Source organism: Podarcis tiliguerta (genome assembly GCF_965153285.1).
Source record: "Podarcis tiliguerta genome assembly, chromosome: 11".
Taxonomy (NCBI): domain Eukaryota; kingdom Metazoa; phylum Chordata; class Lepidosauria; order Squamata; family Lacertidae; genus Podarcis; species Podarcis tiliguerta.
The window spans coordinates 1,832,356-1,849,829 of record NC_139544.1 but is presented as its reverse complement, the minus strand read 5'-3'; the positions used below and the strand labels follow the sequence as shown (position 1 = coordinate 1,849,829).

The 17,474-nt window shown below is 45.9% G+C and overlaps 2 protein-coding genes across 6 annotated transcripts in view; one reads left to right on the top strand and one right to left on the bottom strand.

The window, feature by feature from the left end:
• GDA (guanine deaminase) overlaps positions 1 to 17,474 on the bottom strand; it is a 462,724-nt gene that overhangs the window by 116,573 nt on the left and 328,677 nt on the right. The gene's annotated exons all lie outside the window — the stretch shown is intronic.
• The window catches only part of CEMIP2 (cell migration inducing hyaluronidase 2), a 58,845-nt gene continuing 45,363 nt past the window's right edge, over positions 3,993 to 17,474 (top strand). The window contains exon 1 of one of the 5 annotated variants that reach the window (XM_083403332.1): positions 3,993 to 4,094. The gene's annotated coding sequence lies outside the window, so the exon portion shown is untranslated. Of the gene's footprint in view, positions 4,095 to 6,750; positions 6,978 to 9,944; positions 10,499 to 11,368; positions 11,590 to 17,474 lie in introns of those variants that run through there. The other 4 variants (XM_083403330.1, XM_083403329.1, XM_083403331.1 and 1 more) reach the window with 4 other exon arrangements.

Genomic DNA, 17,474 nt, shown 5'->3' with positions numbered 1-17,474 from the left:
AATAGGGGGCATGTTATACACAGAAAAATACAGTAACTGTCCAGTGGTCCTTTACCTTGCAACATCCACTTGTTTTTTAGCCAATGATCCCCAGCCACCATGGCTAACAAATAAGAACTCTGGGAATTGTAGTTTAGCGGGTTGCAGCCTAGCAGCATCTGGAGGGCTACAGGTTCACTATGTCTAAGCTGCCCCAAGCACAGGATGTAGAAGCAAGGTGATCTGGGAGAATATACTGAAGATCACATGTATACAAGATCGGTTGTATTCTAATCCATCTTCCCTCATGCTGCCAAGAGTGGTGAATTAAAGTTTACATTATTTTTATCCCATGAGTTTTCACATCAGCTGCTTTCTGAACTGAGAGCTGATTTGGGCACCTGAAAAATAATGTATGCAAACTGAGTAAGAAATGCATGACAAAAGACACCTGAGTGGGGTGCTAGGTTTATTGGGCCTCTAATGGGTGGGCTTTGTTACTATGCCCATAAGCTACTCTTCTGGTGGGCTAAAAATGCCAGTTTCATAATGGAGATTGTTGCAGACAAAACACTGCACTTAGGTGCCAGCCATGACGGGCATAAGAGTCTAATGTAGGCTGCTTCAGTAATGTGAGCACCAAGCTCAACCAGACCTTCTGGGCAAATAAATGTTCAGAGCTGAGGCAGGTTTTTATCCTCGTCCTGTGCCCACTTCACTTACATTGTTCAGGTGCAAGGGTTGCAATGTCTGTAAAATAACACTCCCAGTAAGACTTCCCTCCTTGTATTTGGTATCCTAAGGGCTGCTTAGACTAAAGGAAATACTTCGTTAAACTATGGAATTCACTGCCACAAGATACAGAGAGGGCTGTCCAACTTGGTCAGCTTGAAAAGGACAACTTCATGGAGAATAAGTCTGTCTATGACATGTTTATAAATTACCTCTGGGAGAGGCATGTTGCACCCAAATCTGGTGAGCTTCCTATAGGCATTGGATTGATCCCTGTGGGAACAGAATTCTAGACTAAGATAAGCTTTTGGTCTGATCTAGCGGGGCTGTTAGATTTTAGCGTCTCTTGTGGCATAACCTTGCTTGCACTGGAGTCCTTGAAAAGCTCATGTGATGACAAATCTTGCAGCTGTTAAGGCGCCCCAAGATTCTTTCTTTTTGCTGCAACAGTCTAACAGCTACCATGAAAAATGACACTGCGCTTCAGAAAGATGGCAAAGCTAGAACTCTTCTCTCTGACTTCTAAGTTTGAGGGATTAACATTTTTTTTCTGAAGCACCTCAGTGAAAATACAGCGTTTTGAAGTGTAGCTTAAATCAAACCTGTTGGGCTTTGTTAGAATGAATATGCGTGCCCTCTGCTGACATATTGCTGGAATGACTAATAACAGTGAACTCTCCTAGAAGTGTTTGTAACCAACCAGAAGCTCATGTAATGCATACATGTAAGGCATGAAAACTCAAAAACCCAGTTTGAGTCTTACAAATTAAAAACTCGAGAGGGGGAAACTACTCTGTTTAAACAAATTACCAAAAATCCCCACTTTAAATCCCATATATAACTTGTCAACTTTATGTATTTAAAACCAATAAGATTATTTTAATTTTTTGTGTTACTATATTTATGGATTTTATAAATTGATTTTAATTTTACACTTTTAGTAACATTGTAACAGTAGTTCCTAAATCAGAAACAATGAGACATTTCAAAGTACCTACCAGTAATACGTTCTAAATTGAGGCAAATAGAAGAGAGAGAAAGTATCAATATATCACCCTTATAGCTGCTGTTACAGTAATTTATTTATTTTTTAAAAAATACCATCTTTCAGTAAATCTTGACTTCCAAAGTAATTTTTCAAGCTAATTTCTTTGCATATAACTTATATAATTTGCTTATTGGTTGAAGTAATTAAAACTTTCAAATTCAGATTTTGTTCTTAAGTAAAAATATTTGCACATCAATTTATTTATGCACTATCTTATGTGAAAACTGTAATCATGCATCCATGTTGTTTTTCACTGCTGCATAGAATTACATCTAGTTACCCCCTACTACAGTAATTCCTGTATAGCAGTTAATGATTTTAGCTTCATAAGAGAGAGATAGCCCAGATTCCATCTGCTGGTACCATGGGTGTAGTCAAGGGGGTAGTGCAGGGGGGCAACTACCCCCCCCCCCGTCAATGAAAATACTTAACTGAGGTTCTGTCTCCCCTAACAAAAGCCTGCCCCCCCCCACAAAAATCCTGGCCACGCCCATGGCTGGTACACTGTCCATTTTTTTAAAAAGCCAGAAACTGCTTTTTATGCCGATCACCCCCACCTGTCTGTTACTTAGTTAGATTAGAGGAGTTTGTCACCTGTCATAATGGTTTTGAAGATGATGAGGAGCTGGCTAAAAAGTTCAATGAATAAATGGTTATCTTATCCCCATGAAGTGAGGATCTTTTACTTTACTGAAATAATATGGTGTCTGTGCTTAAAACTCTTGAACTTGAGGCTAGCCTGGGTTCTATGCAGTGACTCACCACGTAACATATTCACAGTTTAAAGTGGTTTTTATTTGAGAGCCAGGAAGAGAACGAGAAGCCCATGTACAGATCAGTGGGACTTAGATAAATATTCCAGGCAAAGTCATTTGATCGGGACGTGTGTCTTCTAATTAACCAAATAGAGTGGAAGAGGAGGAGTCACAGGGGTTGGGAGTGAATATGTATGAATTCAACAGGGCTTACGGTACTTTATTTTTTGGTTGCTGTTAATATTGTTTAAAGGTTATGAATGCTGTAGTTCTTTGTGAATCCTGTAATATGACTTTTGTTGCAATTGAGCCATTTAGCTTATTTTTTCAGTTGTTTTTCTAATAGTTTTATAAATTGTAATTGCCTAACTAATGATTCGTAATTGCTTAACCAATTATTTGTTAATTTTTCTATATAATTTCTGTTGTATTTATGATGTTCTATTATGTTATTGTTATTTGCTGTTTGTAAGTCGCTTGGCCATTCCGTTGAATGAAAAGCAGCATAGAAATATAATAAATCAAACAAATCCAACCTGTCATTTGTATAACTGCTCTAAAAGGCCAAAATGTTGAGCTGCTAAATAATGCACACCCCTTTCTTTCTGTGTTGTTACCGTACTGAAGGTAGCAGGAGCAAAAACAGTTGAGTATTTTTGTCTTGACATAAAACCACTGGAATTGGCAAAATGAAATTGAACTGAAACTTATAACCTGACCTGATGTTCAGTCTTTCCCCTTTTGCATATCAAAATGTTTCAGACTGGAGACTTGATAGAAATAGCATTGATCAACATGTGTGCAGATTTCAAGGCCTACTGTGAGATCTGGCTGCCACCAATGTCTGTGATGATGATATAATTTTATTATTTGTACCCCACCCATCTGACTGGGGGGCCAGTAAGCACATTCTGTGGGGGAGGAGGCAAGGTTCTTTGCCTTCTAAAGCAGCAACAGCTCCTGACTTTGCATGTTTCCTAGAGCCGCTGTGGTGTAGTGGTTAGCATGGCAACCATATGTCAGGAGTGCCCTGATGGTGTTTCCTGCTTGGCAGGGGGTTGGACTCAATGGCCCTTGTGGTCTCTTCCAACTCTATGATTCTATGCCAGGCTAGCACCTGGGAGACCAGAGTTCAAATCCCTACCTGACCATGAAGCTCACCTTGGACCTCTCAGCCCAACCTACCTCACAGGGTTGTTGTGGGGGTTAAATGAGGGAAAGAAGCTTGAGTTCCCTGGAGAAAAGGGTGAGCTGTAAATGCAACAAATAAATAAATAATAGACAAAGCCCTTGCATTTATTAAGTAATCAAGGCTATATCCCATCATCTCACATGGTGCTCCCATGGAAACCAGCTTGTGGCTAATAGGCATTCTGAATCAGCGGATGTAATCCTATGTGTTGAGATGGACGATCCTCTCCCCAATCTATTTTTATTGTTGCCAAAACAGCAACCAAAGCTCATTGCTAATGTGCCAGGAAGTACAACACGGAGGACCCACCCGGCTCAATTTCCCGCTTGCTTGCCCGCTGCTGCCACTGCTGACTGAGTGACGTGTGGAGCTCCTGTCCTCTGTTCTGGTAAGTGACTGCCCAAGAGATGACTGCTAATCAGCTCGCTGGGGAGACTGGGGTTGCTTTTTACTATTATGTTATGCGTCTTGTGTTTTTATGTTCTAAACAGCCACGAGATCTTGGGAAGCAGGGCGGTGTGTGTGTGTGTGTGTGTGTGTGTGTGTGTGTGGGAGACGGGAATGTGCTCTCCAGCATTTCAGCCTGGACTTTCCCCCCGTCCCATCAGGAGATGCTAGTGACTGACCTTATGCATGCAAGGCAGATGATCTACTTCTTAGCTATGTATGGCCTTAATCCTAAATTAGCTCTAATCATGACCATATATTTTCAAGTCATAATAGCCTTTTTAAGAAAAAGAGGAGGAAAATGTCTTTTATGTACATCTTGCATTGCTGTCAAAGAATCCCTGCTTATGAGATTTTTATTAGAAGCAGGAACAGCAGCAAATAATAATATTTTATTGGTTTTGGCATTCTTCTGCATGGCCCAGTGAGTTTTATGGGAGGTAGGAGCTGAAGTTGGTCCATCTGGCTTGTTTTGTTAGTGCATTTTTGTAGCATTAAAACAAGGGATATTAAATCTAGAAATATGGAATGAAAGTTTTTGTAAAGGAGAAAACATTGGTTGAAACTGCAAGGAAAAAAAAGCACAACCCACCCGTAGTTAACTTCGAATGCCACTGACTGCATCAGCACAGTGTAGTGGTTAAGAGCGGTGAACTCGTAATCTGGTGAACCGGGTTCGCTTCCCTGCTCCTCCACCTGCAGCTGCTGGGTGACCTTGGGCTAGTCACACTACTTTGAAGTCTCTCAGCCCCACTCACCTCACAGAGTGTTTCTTGTGGGGGAGGAAGGGAAAGGAGAATGTCAGCCGCTTTGAGACTCCTTCGGGGAGTGATAAAGCGGGATATCAAATCCAAACTCTCTCTCTCTCTTAAAATCAGTGGGATTTTAAAGTGCTGAACTTTGGCTGAATCATCCACAAAGCAATTATGAAGAGGCCATGAAATTAGCTGCTTTCCTCCATGTTATCTCATCCTAATGAAATTCAGTATTATGCGTACCCCCCAAAATAAATTTGAGATTCCAGTTACAAATTATAGCATGCCTCTTTATGATTTTTTCATATGTCATGTATTTCATGAGGCAGCTTTCCTGGGTTTTATTTTTCGGTAGCTTTACACTCCTCCTTCAAGAATTAAAAGCTAATGTCATGTATCATTAAAAGGTTTGCACATATGTGCAGCTGTATTCAGAGAAGTTCTCTAGGGACTCATGAATCATACTGCATCACAAACATTTTAGCTTTCCAGTAATTGTTGGCATAGTTGCCAGGGACAAGAACACATCAGCAATTATATTCAAACCCTATTTGACTTTTCCAGTTTTATTTGTGGAAGAAAACAACTTATTGTGAAAGAGGCATATAGGTAAAATTGAACAGGTGTGAAGTAACCTGAGTTTATTTCTGGACTGTTGGAGGCGGCATTACCTAATTAAAATATCCCATCCAATGTAGTCAGTACATTCAAATGATATACTGTATGTGAAATTGCAATAACTGGTTTAAGCACCGTTGCATTGTGATCTTATATGTGTTTACTTAAGTGCAAGGGTCATGGAACTTTGCAAAGTGCAAGTGAGATCACTGGAACTTTGCAAAGGATTGCCGACTTAGCCTTAATCCGTTTAAAAGAGAGATGGGGAGCCTGTGCCCAGATGCTGCTAGACTGCAACTCCCATCATTATGGGCAATAGACCACACTGGTTGGAGCAGATGGAATTTGGAGTCCAACATCATCTGCAGGACCAGACTCTTCATGCCTGGAGGCTTCTCTAAATGAGGGGAAGTAGTTGTGCTTATCATTGTGCATATATAAAATTTGCTTTATCACAGTTACCAGATTAATTCAATGAGGTACTGAAGTGTAAAATACTAAAAAGAGGTGCCAGATGTCACATGATTCAGATACTCACAGTAGCCTATAGACTTAAATGCTATGTCAAAAAAAAGAACTTTGTGAAGTAGGCACGCATCGAACCCTGAGTTAGAGTCTGCAGATTGCAACATTTAAAATATATCAAGAATCGGTATTTTGTTTGGTTTGAATTTTCATAAACCACTTTTCAATTAAATAAAATAATAAAATAAAATTACAGTAAAGATAAAACAACTTAAACCAATGTACTTAAAACGGTTGTTCCCTGAAAGAAATGTTACCATCAGTATCTCCATGCCAACCCAGTGATTTCATTATTTCAGTTTTACACATGGGAAAGTGAGACAGTGATTATCCTGTGAATCCATGACCTAGCATGGATTTGAGCCTTAGCCCATGTACAGCCATCTGCCCAATGGTTCTGTATCCATTGTACTGATGCTGAGCAATTGCATCTCTCTAGACAAAGAAGGATCTATTCATAATCAGCAATACCAAATATCCCAAGTAAGGGATGAAGTCTTTGCATTTAAGGCAGCAATTGCCCTAGGAGCAAGCCCCACTTTATCGGGGCTACTTCTGCCTAGGACTGAGATTCAAGTCATTTTACAATGAAAAGTATCACCGATAGTAATAAAACATTGGATTTGAAATGGTTGCACAATCCCTTTACCAACAATATTTGGCTCGCATGGATGTGTCACATGAGACAATTCCTGTTTTTGTAAGTCAGAAAAATAAGAATCTGCCGTGACATCCTGAACAGAGAGGATGATAGATAATGCTTTTCCTGTTAGCAGCGTCAAGCCTTTATATTCATTCCCTGAAAGCTTAGATTGTTTGCTCATTTGTTGACTGTCCATATAGACAGAAAACTGTAGCTATTGTGTGAGAGAAAAGGATTTCTAGTTCTTCACAGATCATTAAGTGTTTTGGATACTCCTAAACAGGTAAGTGTAAAAAGTATTTTATTCTGCAATGTTATTTTGAAAGTTATAATTAAGTACTCAGATATTCTGCTATTAAAATATTTTCACTACTGTTGTATCAGAATGTGCAGGATTGTGACAACTGAAAGCTCACGTGAGCTGCACTTTACTTTTCAATAAATATTTGTGTCTCAGGACCTCTAATTCTCGCTTATGTTTTATTTTTGTTGCATTCTGTTTCCAATTTTGCCCATATTTGTCATGGTTACTGAACCTTACTATGTTTTCAGTGAAACAAACAATGCTGTTTAAGGATATATGCATCATCTCACAGGAAGTTAACCGACTGCAGAATCCAGATTTCCATTGACCCAATAGCTACTAGTTGTCAATAATTAGAAAGAGAAATTACACCTTTTTGTTTAACAGTTTCCATTGAATTGATGCTGCAAACCTGTGCTCAGTTGCCTGGTAAAGGGACCCCTGACCAGCTATGGGGTTGCGGCGCTCATCTTGCTTTATTGGCCGAGAGAGCCGGCGTACAGCTTCAGGGTCATGTGGCCAGCATGACTAAGCCGCTTCTGGCGAACCAGAGCACCGCACGGAAACGCCGTTTACCTTCCCGCCAGAGCAGCACCTATTTATCTACTTGCACTTTGACGTGCTTTGGAACTGCTAGGTTGGCAGGAGCAGGGACTGAGCAACGGGAACTCACCCCGTCGTGGGGATTTGAAGCACCGACCTTCTGATCAGCAAGCCCTAGGCTCTGTGGTTTAACCCAAAGTGCCACCCGCGTCCCTTTTACGGGTTGCCTGGCAGTAACTTTTAAATGGGTTTACTTCTGAATACACACAGGATTCCACTGAAAACGTGTAAACGTATTACCATATTTTTCGCCCTATAGGACGCACTTTTCCCCCTCCAAAAATGAAGGGGAAATGTGTGTGCGTCCTATGGGGCGAATGCAGGCTTTCGCTGAAGCCTGGAGAGCGAGAGGGGTTGGTGCGCACCGACCCCTCTCGCTCTCCAGGCTTCGCGCAGATCTCTGTAAGCCATGGGAGCCCACGCCGGGCTCCTGCGGCTTGCGGAGAGTTGCCTGCCTGCTGAAGCAAACATGAGCTCAGCGCGCCCAGACTTCACGCAGCTCTCTGCAAGGCGCCTGGGGGGGGGGGAATAATTTTTTCTCCTTTATTTCCCCCCAAAAAAACTAGGTGCGCCTTATGGGACGGTGAGTCCTATAGGGTGAAAAATACGGTAAACAATAGCTGTTCTTCAACTTTGTAGTGAAGCTCTTTTTAAAATAGCATTTAATCCACTACATTATAATTGTGGTGCAATTACTGTAACGTCTTATGTTCTAATTTTCAGAAAGAACTCTTATTTTTTTGTTTTTCTTGGATCCAAAAGATAATTTTCTGACATGGCATCAGTTCAAACTGTAAATACCAATTGCATACAAAATGGCATTTTGCCATAAGGTCATATAACCTTCAGGAAGAAAAAGTTGAATTCCATGCTGCTTATTTAAGCAGAATGCATATCTGTGCAAATCCTTCTTTATTTGCTTTGGATAAATAAATAGTATGTAGTGAATACTTTGATAATGACACAGCAGCAGAAAAATGTCAAACAAATATACATGGAAATAGAAGAAAACATAAACAGGGACCGCTTCTCAGATGGTAATCCCAACACCTGCTTTTCTGGGCACCTGATGGCAGTTTTAACTTCTACATTGTCAGCCACAGAGCTGTACAAGCTGGCATGTGAAAACAATGAAACAATTATTTGCTTTGACTGGGGTGAGTGTTTTAGGAAAACTTGCACACAATGATCCTGTCCTCTACTTTATCCATACTGAGCAAGATGGAACTGACCCAAAGTGTGGCCCTGAAATAGCACAGTATGGCAATGTCCACTGGGGCAATGCTACTCTTGCACCAGCAGCAAGGTACCTTGGCCAGTGGTGAGAGAGGGGGAAATTAGTGCTGAGGCGAAGGAGGCGTTTTTCACGAGGAATCCCTTGCTTGGCTGTGTGCCCATGGAGTCGCTGTGTTGAGCGGGATGTTTGGGTTCTAGCCTGATGTCTTCCCTGCACCTTTGGAGCCCCAGGTCATTGTTGCCGGCAGAACATCCTAAAGGTAAGCTTTGCAGCGTAGTGGGACTCAGCCCCACATCTCGCTTTCAGGCTTCACTTAGGCATCTGGCTGGTCACTGTGAGGGCCCTTTTCCCAGCCAAGCAGGGCTGGCCCTGTTTTCCCATTGCAATGCACTTCCTTCGGGTTACCAGGCTGCTGCTGCAGCTGATCACTGTGACTTTTCTGTTGCGGTTTCTGCTCTTGTGGTTGCAGCCTTTTCCCAACAAAAAGTTTGTTATGTCACTAACACAAGTCCTGGTATGTGTGTAGCTGTTCTGAAGGGTGTTTGTGGCCGGGCCAAATCCCAAGGGAAGTCCTGCCTGGCGCGCAGTACAGAAATCCGGGCAGCCCCCGCGGGGACCTGGGTCGAGGGGTCGGGAGGCCGCTTTTTTCTCTGGCCCCCCCGGCGGGAGCGCCCAGCCCTCGGGGCCGAAGGAGCAGCTCTGCCCCGGTCCGCGCCGGCCGGGCTCCGACAAGGGGCCGCCTCGACCCGCTCGCTCGCTCCTTCTGGTTTGGCGCAGGCCCTGGGCAGCCGCTGCCAGGCGAGCTTGCGCTCTTCCCCCTTCTGGATCCGCGCAAGCGCCTCGCCAGGCTGCGCGGGGGATCCTCGGAGGCAGCTGTCTCGGGGGAAGCGGCGGGGGCTTCGCGGAGACCAAGGCGCCAAGGGCGGCCCTCGGCGGGCTCCGCCTCAGGGGCGCTTCGAGGACGCCAAGCGCGGCTCTTCGCCAGGGCGCCTGTTCCCCGCCGGGGGCGGCGGCGCGCCTCTCTCCCGCCCGGCCGGGGCGCGGCGAGGCGGAGGCTCCTCCCGGAGGGCGGGACGCGCAGGCGGCGCGGGGCTGGTGGGCGCGGCGGGGCGGAGCGGGCCCGGGCGGCGGCGAGGCGGCTGCTGCGGCGGGGGAGCCGGCGGCGTCGCTGCGTGAGGAGGGAGCCCGCCATGCCTCAGCCCCCGCCGCCCTGAGCGCGCCTCCTTCGCCGCCTCTTCCCCGCCTGGCTCGAGGCCTCGGTGAGTGCCGCCCCCCCCGGCTCCGGGCCCCCCTCCTCGCCCGGCCGCCGCCGCCCGGCCTTCCGGTTCTCCGCCCCCGCCGGCCTCGCCTCGCCCGCCGCCTCGCCCGCAACTCCCTCCCCAGGCGCGGGAAGCTGCTCTTGCGCCCCCTCGCCGCCCCGGCCCCGCGCGCGCCCGGCCTCCCCGCTCCCTCGGCGTCGCTGCTCCTTTCTGCCTTTTCTCTTGCCCAGAACTCCTGCATTCCTCTTCTAGTAATCCATATGGAAAGGAGGAGGGAAGGCAAAGGGGGGAATCCGAGCGGCCTGCTTCTGTAACCCCCCCGCCCCCGGTCTTTGGGCGCTTCCAGGGGACCTGCGGAAGGAGCCTATTCTTCCTGGAGGTTCGAGGGTGTGAGCCATTTGGTGAGCATTTGATTCCTGTGCAGAGGGCTAGATGACATTGCATCCCACACTTTTCTGTCATCTCCCTCATCGCTTTCCTTATTGCTAACAAAAAGAGTGGAATTGGATTATTGATGAGCAACACGTCCTACTCAACTGTAATGGCACAGCATGACTTTTAATGAGGTTGAATCCCATCTGAAACTACAGTGTGTTTAAAGCACTTGCGACCATGCACATGCACAGCGCCACAAACCCAGAAGTGGCAGGAAAAGGGGGCAGGGCGCGCTAGTGTGCATTTATTTTTATACATGCTCTGCCATCATGCACAATGACCCAGAATGCAACCCCCCTCCTGCAAATTCCCTGTATCAGCAGTTCCCACATTCCTCAGCAGTTTCTCATCTCAAACAGCAGGGACACTCCCCCCCCCCCCCAAAAAAAAAAATCTTCCACACTTCACTCTGAATCTGAATCTGATCTGCTCTCTTGGGGGAGGGACTGTAGAAGTTTGGTAGTAGAGCATATGTGTTGTATGTAAAAGATCCAAGGTTTAATGCCTGCACGAATCACTGGTCTGATATCTGCTGCCAGTTAGTGTAGAAAATATTGGGCCAGTTAGACTTTCTGTCCATATCTGTACAAGATGGGTTCCTAGGTTCCTGACCTTTCCCAGGCCTCCTGGCACTGCAAGAAGGAAGCCATTTACAAGTTGCCTTGTTAAACTGAGAGGGAAGGAACCTGGCATCCTATACTGTGTTGCTGTTAAGCCCATAGGAAGTTGCCTTGCCCTGAGTGGGAAGCGGCAGCTAGTCCAGCTCCCTACAGTGCAGGGATCACAGCTACATGGATCAGCCTAGTCAGTATTGTCTTCTCTGACTGGCAGCAACTATCCATGGTTTCCCAGCCTTTACCCAGAGATGCTGGAGTTTGAATCTGGGATCTGCTGCTGCTCAGCTACAGTTCTTCCTTTCTTGGAAGTGGTGATGCAGAAACAAAAACCAGTCTCTACAGTTAGGAAGAGACTTCTCCCATCTCTCCAGTTATCCTACCTATGCACCCTCCTACTTTTGCTTGAGACTTGGCAGACAAACTGAAAGCTCCCTCCAAAGGTGAGAGCTGGATGGAATAAGCCAGCAGTCACTTACACTTGAACGCAAGTGTGCAAGGATTCTTGGCTTCTCATACGTATATGAAAATACTTGCATGTTTGGCAGTGTCCCTATTTATGGCCATTGCTTGCTGCTCATTTCATGAATTGTCTGAGATGCTGCCAGAAGTACTGATTTTGTTGCTGGAGCCCATTCTTCACCGCACGTTCTCTGGTAAAAAGGCAAAGGTACCCCTGCCCGTACGGGCCAGTCTTGACAGACTCGAGGGTTGTGCGCCCATCTCACTTAAGAGGCCGGGGGCCAGCGCTGTCCGGAGACACTTCCGGGTCACGTGGCCAGCGTGACATCGCTGCTCTGGTGAGCCAGAGCCGCACACGGAAACGCCGTTTACCTTCCCGCTAGTGACCGGTCTCTATTTATCTACTTGCACCCGGGAGTGCTTTCGAACTGCTAGGTTGGCAGGCGCTGGGACCGAGCAACGGGAGCGCACCCTGCCGCGGGGATTCGAACCGCCAACCTTTCGATCGGCAAGCCCTAGGTGCTGAGGCTTTTACCCACAGCGCCACCTGCGTCCACAGCGCCACCCGCGTCCACGTTCTCTGGTACCCCCAGATAAAAGTAACTTGCTTGCACTTAATCTGCATTCCCTTCATCAGATGTAAGTTACTAGCTTTCATCTTGTTTTGATCATACTGTTTGATCAAGTATGAAGAATTACATTGTCAGCAAGTATGTTGATGATGTCCTCTTCTGCTAACAGTACAGAATAAAACTTATTTGGTGTTGTATGGTTCACGTTATTTGAGCCACCTCGCATGCATTTAGACTTTCATGAAGCCATATGAAAGCATGCAATGCAAAAGGCATTTCCTATCATCTCGTAGATAACCTTTATGGTGTGTGCCAGTCGGGGCAGTGGATATCTCTGATATCTCTAAACGTAGTGCTTTTTCTCAGGAAAAAGTAAAAGATGAATGCCAGGTAACCTATGCAACCACACTTCTTTACTGTGCCATTTGTTCTGGTGTAGTTGTGTCCAGAGTTGTGTACATGCTAGTAAATCTAGAAAGTGCAACTTGGCATCTAACAGACCTCATATGAAATGGTTTGGACACTTGTTAAATTTATTGGTCTCCATTAGCTCTCAATGTGAGTAATCGTGGCAGGGCTGAAATAGATGGTTGTTTCTAGGGATGGGTGGACCACAGCAAGCTTTCCTCCTGTATAGCTTTTTCAAAACAATAGAGAAGAGCTACAACTTGGCCTCATTCACAATCATGGCTAAGTAGGAATTAACCAGTGTGCTGGTGCACAGTTAGGAAATCTTGGCCACTTGCCTCCTCTCCTGCTCCCAGTAGTGCAGCCGAAGGAGGGGAGGAGAGGAGCAGCCATGAAGATCTAACTGCACCAGCACACCGGTTAATTCCTACTTAGCCATGGTTTGGTTTGGTTTGGCTTAGCATTGCATGCAAGCCATTTCAAGGTTTAAAAGAATGTTTTTCTTAATAGTGAAGTTGTGTTCAGTGGTACATCAAATAACCCATCAAATGTGCCATGGACCTTGTAGTATGAGATTCCTTGTTTTGAAAAGAACTTGATATGGAAAATCAAAACATTCCATTAGGTTGCATCTTTGTTCCCATAGAGTAGCATCACCCCCCCAACTCTCTCTCTCCGTCTTGATGCTACCCTAACATCTCCCCCCCCCCCCCCCGCTTCTCCATCTCTGATGTTCTTTGTTACAAGTGAAATGTCATTTATTTATCTGGGGTATTTTAAGTCTGCCATTCATCCAAAGGTCCCAGGAAAGAATTAAAAATATCACAATTAATATTAAAGATTTAAACAAAACAACAGTATAATAGCAGAAGGAAAATATTGCCATGTACTTATTCCCTCCCCACCCCCCACCGCCTGCAAAAGGATGGGGAAATGAGACTAACTGTACCACTTTGAATGAAATTTTTTTTTAAAAAAAACCTACTCTCTTAATTGAGGTTAATGTTAATTGGCAGGAAAATATATCCTGTTGGCTCCCAGTCTCTGGAATGCCCTTCTCTATATGTCTAGTTCTATATGTTGTTTTTGAGTGTTTGGTGCCAGCTTAAAAATATTATTTGCCCAGGCATCTTAATTCAGCTGTTGCTGTTTTCTTGCTACTGATTCGTATGTTTACGGCATTACTTTCTTTCTTTTTTTAATTGTGGTTTTTATATTCTAAAGTCTCATTGGAAGTTGTTTTGAGGTGACAAGGATGTAGTAACTTCTTGGCCAGAAATGAATCAGCTGTCAAAGCAACTGAACAAGGACACTGAGCTCTGTGCCCGGCTGCTGCTGACTTAGAACTTATACTGGTATATAAATATCACAGTGTATTGATTGACATGAAAACGTAATTGTAAGTACAGCTAGATGGCAGATAGATAAAGACATCTATTCTAAAAGCCCAACCGTATGCACCTCTGTTTACTCCCAGGTAAATGTAGGATTGCAGCCAAGTAGTCTGTTCCCCAGCCCTATTTTAGGGTACTTAAAATAGGGTACTTTATCTGCAGTGATACAAATGTCACATACTTAAGGAGTGCAGGTGTCTGTACTTTGCTTCCCCTTGAGAAGTGGGTAACTTAAAGGCCAACGAAGGTGCTTGGCAGAAAAAGTCTATAGCGATGGCCTTTAATTTCTGAGGGCCTTCATTTCATGCTGACCTGCCCCAGAGGACCACTTAAAACAAAATCACAGAGCAAATCTATGCATGAGCTCAGAAGGTGGTAGACTCTTCTTCATTGGAGAGCAAAGGCTGGATGGCCATCTTTCAGGGATGCTTTAGTTGTGATTCCTGCATTACAGAGGCTTGGACTAGACGATGATGATGATGATGATGATGACGACAACAACAACAACAACAACAATAACAATAAATAATAATAGTTTTATTTATACCCCACCTTCCCCAGCCAAGACCGGGCTCAGGACGGCTAACAACCAATAATAAAAACAAGTTGATTAAAAGAAAATTTAAAAGATTAAGACATTAGGATCCTAAGACATTAGGATGCAGCCTCTTCACAGGAGGAGAAAGGAAAAAGAAAGAGGGGGAAGGAATCAAACTGATTCTAAGCCAAAGGCCAGGTGGAACAACTCTGTCTTAACAGGCCCTGCGGAAAGAAATCAGATCCCGCAGGGCCCTGGTCTCATGAGACAGAGTGTTCCACCAGGCCGGAGCCAGTGTTGAGAAGGCCCTGGCTCTGATTGAGGCTAATCTAACTTCCTTAGGGCCCGGGACCTCTAGGGTGTTGCTATATATGGACTTTAAGGTCCTCCGTGGGGCATACCGGGAGAGGCGGTCTTGTAGGTACGAGGGTCCTAGGCCATGAAGGCCTTTAAAGGTCAAAAGCAGCACCTTAAATCTGACCCTGTACTCCACCGGGAGCCAGTGCAGCTGGAAAAGCACTGGGTGAATATGCTCCCATGGCAGAGACCCTGTGAGGAGCTTCGCTGCAGCATTCTGCACCCGCTGGAGTTTCTGGGACAGCTTCAAGGGCAGCCCCGCACAGAGCGAATTACAGTAGCCTGGAGGTGACTGTGGCCAGGTCGGGGCGGGAAAGGTAAGGGACCAACTGCTTGATATGGCGAAGGTGGAAAAATGTCGCCTTGGCTGTTGTTGTAACCTGCGCCTCCCTGGAAAGGGAGGCGTCAAGGATTACACCCAAACTCTTAATGGAAGGCAATGGCACTAATTGGACCCCCGCAAGAGAAGGGAGTTGGTCCCTCATCCCCATACCATCCTGACCCAGCCAGAGGACCTCTGTCTTTGAAGGATTTAGTTTCAATCGGCTCCCACAAAATCATCCAGCCACAGCTTCCAAACATCTGGTCAGTGTGTCAGGGATCAAGTCGGTATGGCCATCCATCAGCAGATAGAGCTGAGTGTCATCAGCATATTGGTGACAACCCAGCCCAAAGCTCCAGACAATCTGGGCAAGGGGGCGCATAAAGATGTTAAAAAGCATTGGGGAGAGGATTGCGCCCTGCGGCACCCCACACACCAAGGGGTGGCGATACAACATCTCCCTCCCTAGTGCCACCCTCTGTCCCCGACCAGAGATAAAAGAGCACAGCCATTTATGGGCTATGTCCTGTATCCCCACGTCTGCGAGACGGTGGTCCAAAAGATCGTGATCGACCATGACCATGTCATGGCTGCTGACAAATCTAAAAGGATCAGCAGTCCTGACCCGCCTCGATCCAGTTGTCTGCGGAGATCATCTGTTAGGGCGACCAGAGCCGTCCCGGTCCCAAAACCAGGACGGAATCCAGACTGAAATGGACCTAAAGCCGATGTTTCCTCCAGAAACCTACCAAGCTGTTCAGCAACTGCTTTCTCAATTACCTTACCCAGATATGGGAGATTTGAAACTGGGCAGTAATTGGATAGATCTAAAGGATCTAGTGAAGTTTTCTTTAAGAGCGGACACACCACTGCTTCCTTCAGCCCCCCTGGGAATATCCCCGTGCCAAGGGACAAATTGATAATTTCAACCAGGGGGGACCGCGTGATATCTGGGCACGCCCTAATCAGCCAAGATGGGCATGGATCGAGGAGGCAGGTGGTGGGCCTACCAGCTTGGAGGAGTCTATCCACATCAGCAGGGAGAATCCGATCGAAATGGTCCAACACTGGACCCGATGATGACCCCTCAGATCAGGCATAGGCAAACTCGGCGCTCCAGATGTTTTGGGACAACAACTCCCGTCATCCCTGGTCCTGTTAGCTAGGGATGATGGGAGTTGTAGTCCCAAAACATCTGGAGGGCTGAGTTTGCTAATGCCTGGCTTAGATCCTTTCCAGCTGCTATTGAATACACCTACAGTACATAACAAAAATGTGAACTTTGTGGTATGACATTCCTACAAACTACTAGGCAATTCTTCCAAACGAGTAATCCCAGATCCTTTCTAGCTAGATAGATGTTGACCTTCATGGGGCACAAGCCTGGGCAGTGTACAGTCATACCAGAAGCGTTCGGTGCACTTTGTGCTCTGTGCTTGCGCAGAAGCCCCGCTCTAGTTGTGGACTTTTTGGGGTGCGAACAGCACCCTGGAATGGATCGTGTCCGCAACTAGAGGTACCACTGTATCTGGAGGTCCTGGGCCGCGTGGACGACAAAACTCTCCTCTTGGACTCACTGATGTGGTCCAAAGGCAGGCAGAGCAAGACGTTTGGCACCAGCTGGGCTGCAGGAGTTGCCGGAAGGAGGTGTACCAGGCGCCATCTGACCATCTTAGGGATTCCACTCCTGATTTGTGTAGGGTTTACTCCTTAGACTTCTCTTCTCCCAAACATACCCCACAAGGCAGCAGAGGTTTAGGATCAGAGTTGTCCTTCTCAACGATGAGCTGTTTTCCCAGGTTGATGAGCCCGATCTGCCCCTCACTTTTCTCTACGGCACGTGCACAAACTCTTATTGATGGTTAAACCCTCTTTTGGGCTATTCTGCTCAGTCTGCTGGTGTCTGTCTTTGCATGCATGGAAAGTCCCATACTCACCAAGGGTATGAGACCCATTGGCTACCTTCACCTGGTTTAGCTGGGATGTGGCTACTGTCTCATGCTGACAGCTTCTAGGAGCCGCAGGCCTGGAAAGGAGACACCAGGATTTATTTATTTGCAGGGGACAATGACCAGAAACTAACACCCCCCCCCCCCGCCGCCCAAAATAAAAGATTAAAAGGAGAAAGACATTTCTCTGAAATTTTCTGGCTTTTTTCTGGGCCTTCCTGTCTGTTTCTAATAGGTCATTGCCTTCCTTCCTCTAGTCACCTTTCTCTTGCCAAATCAAACTTGAACCTGTAATAGGACCTGAAAAACCTGATAAATTCATTCAT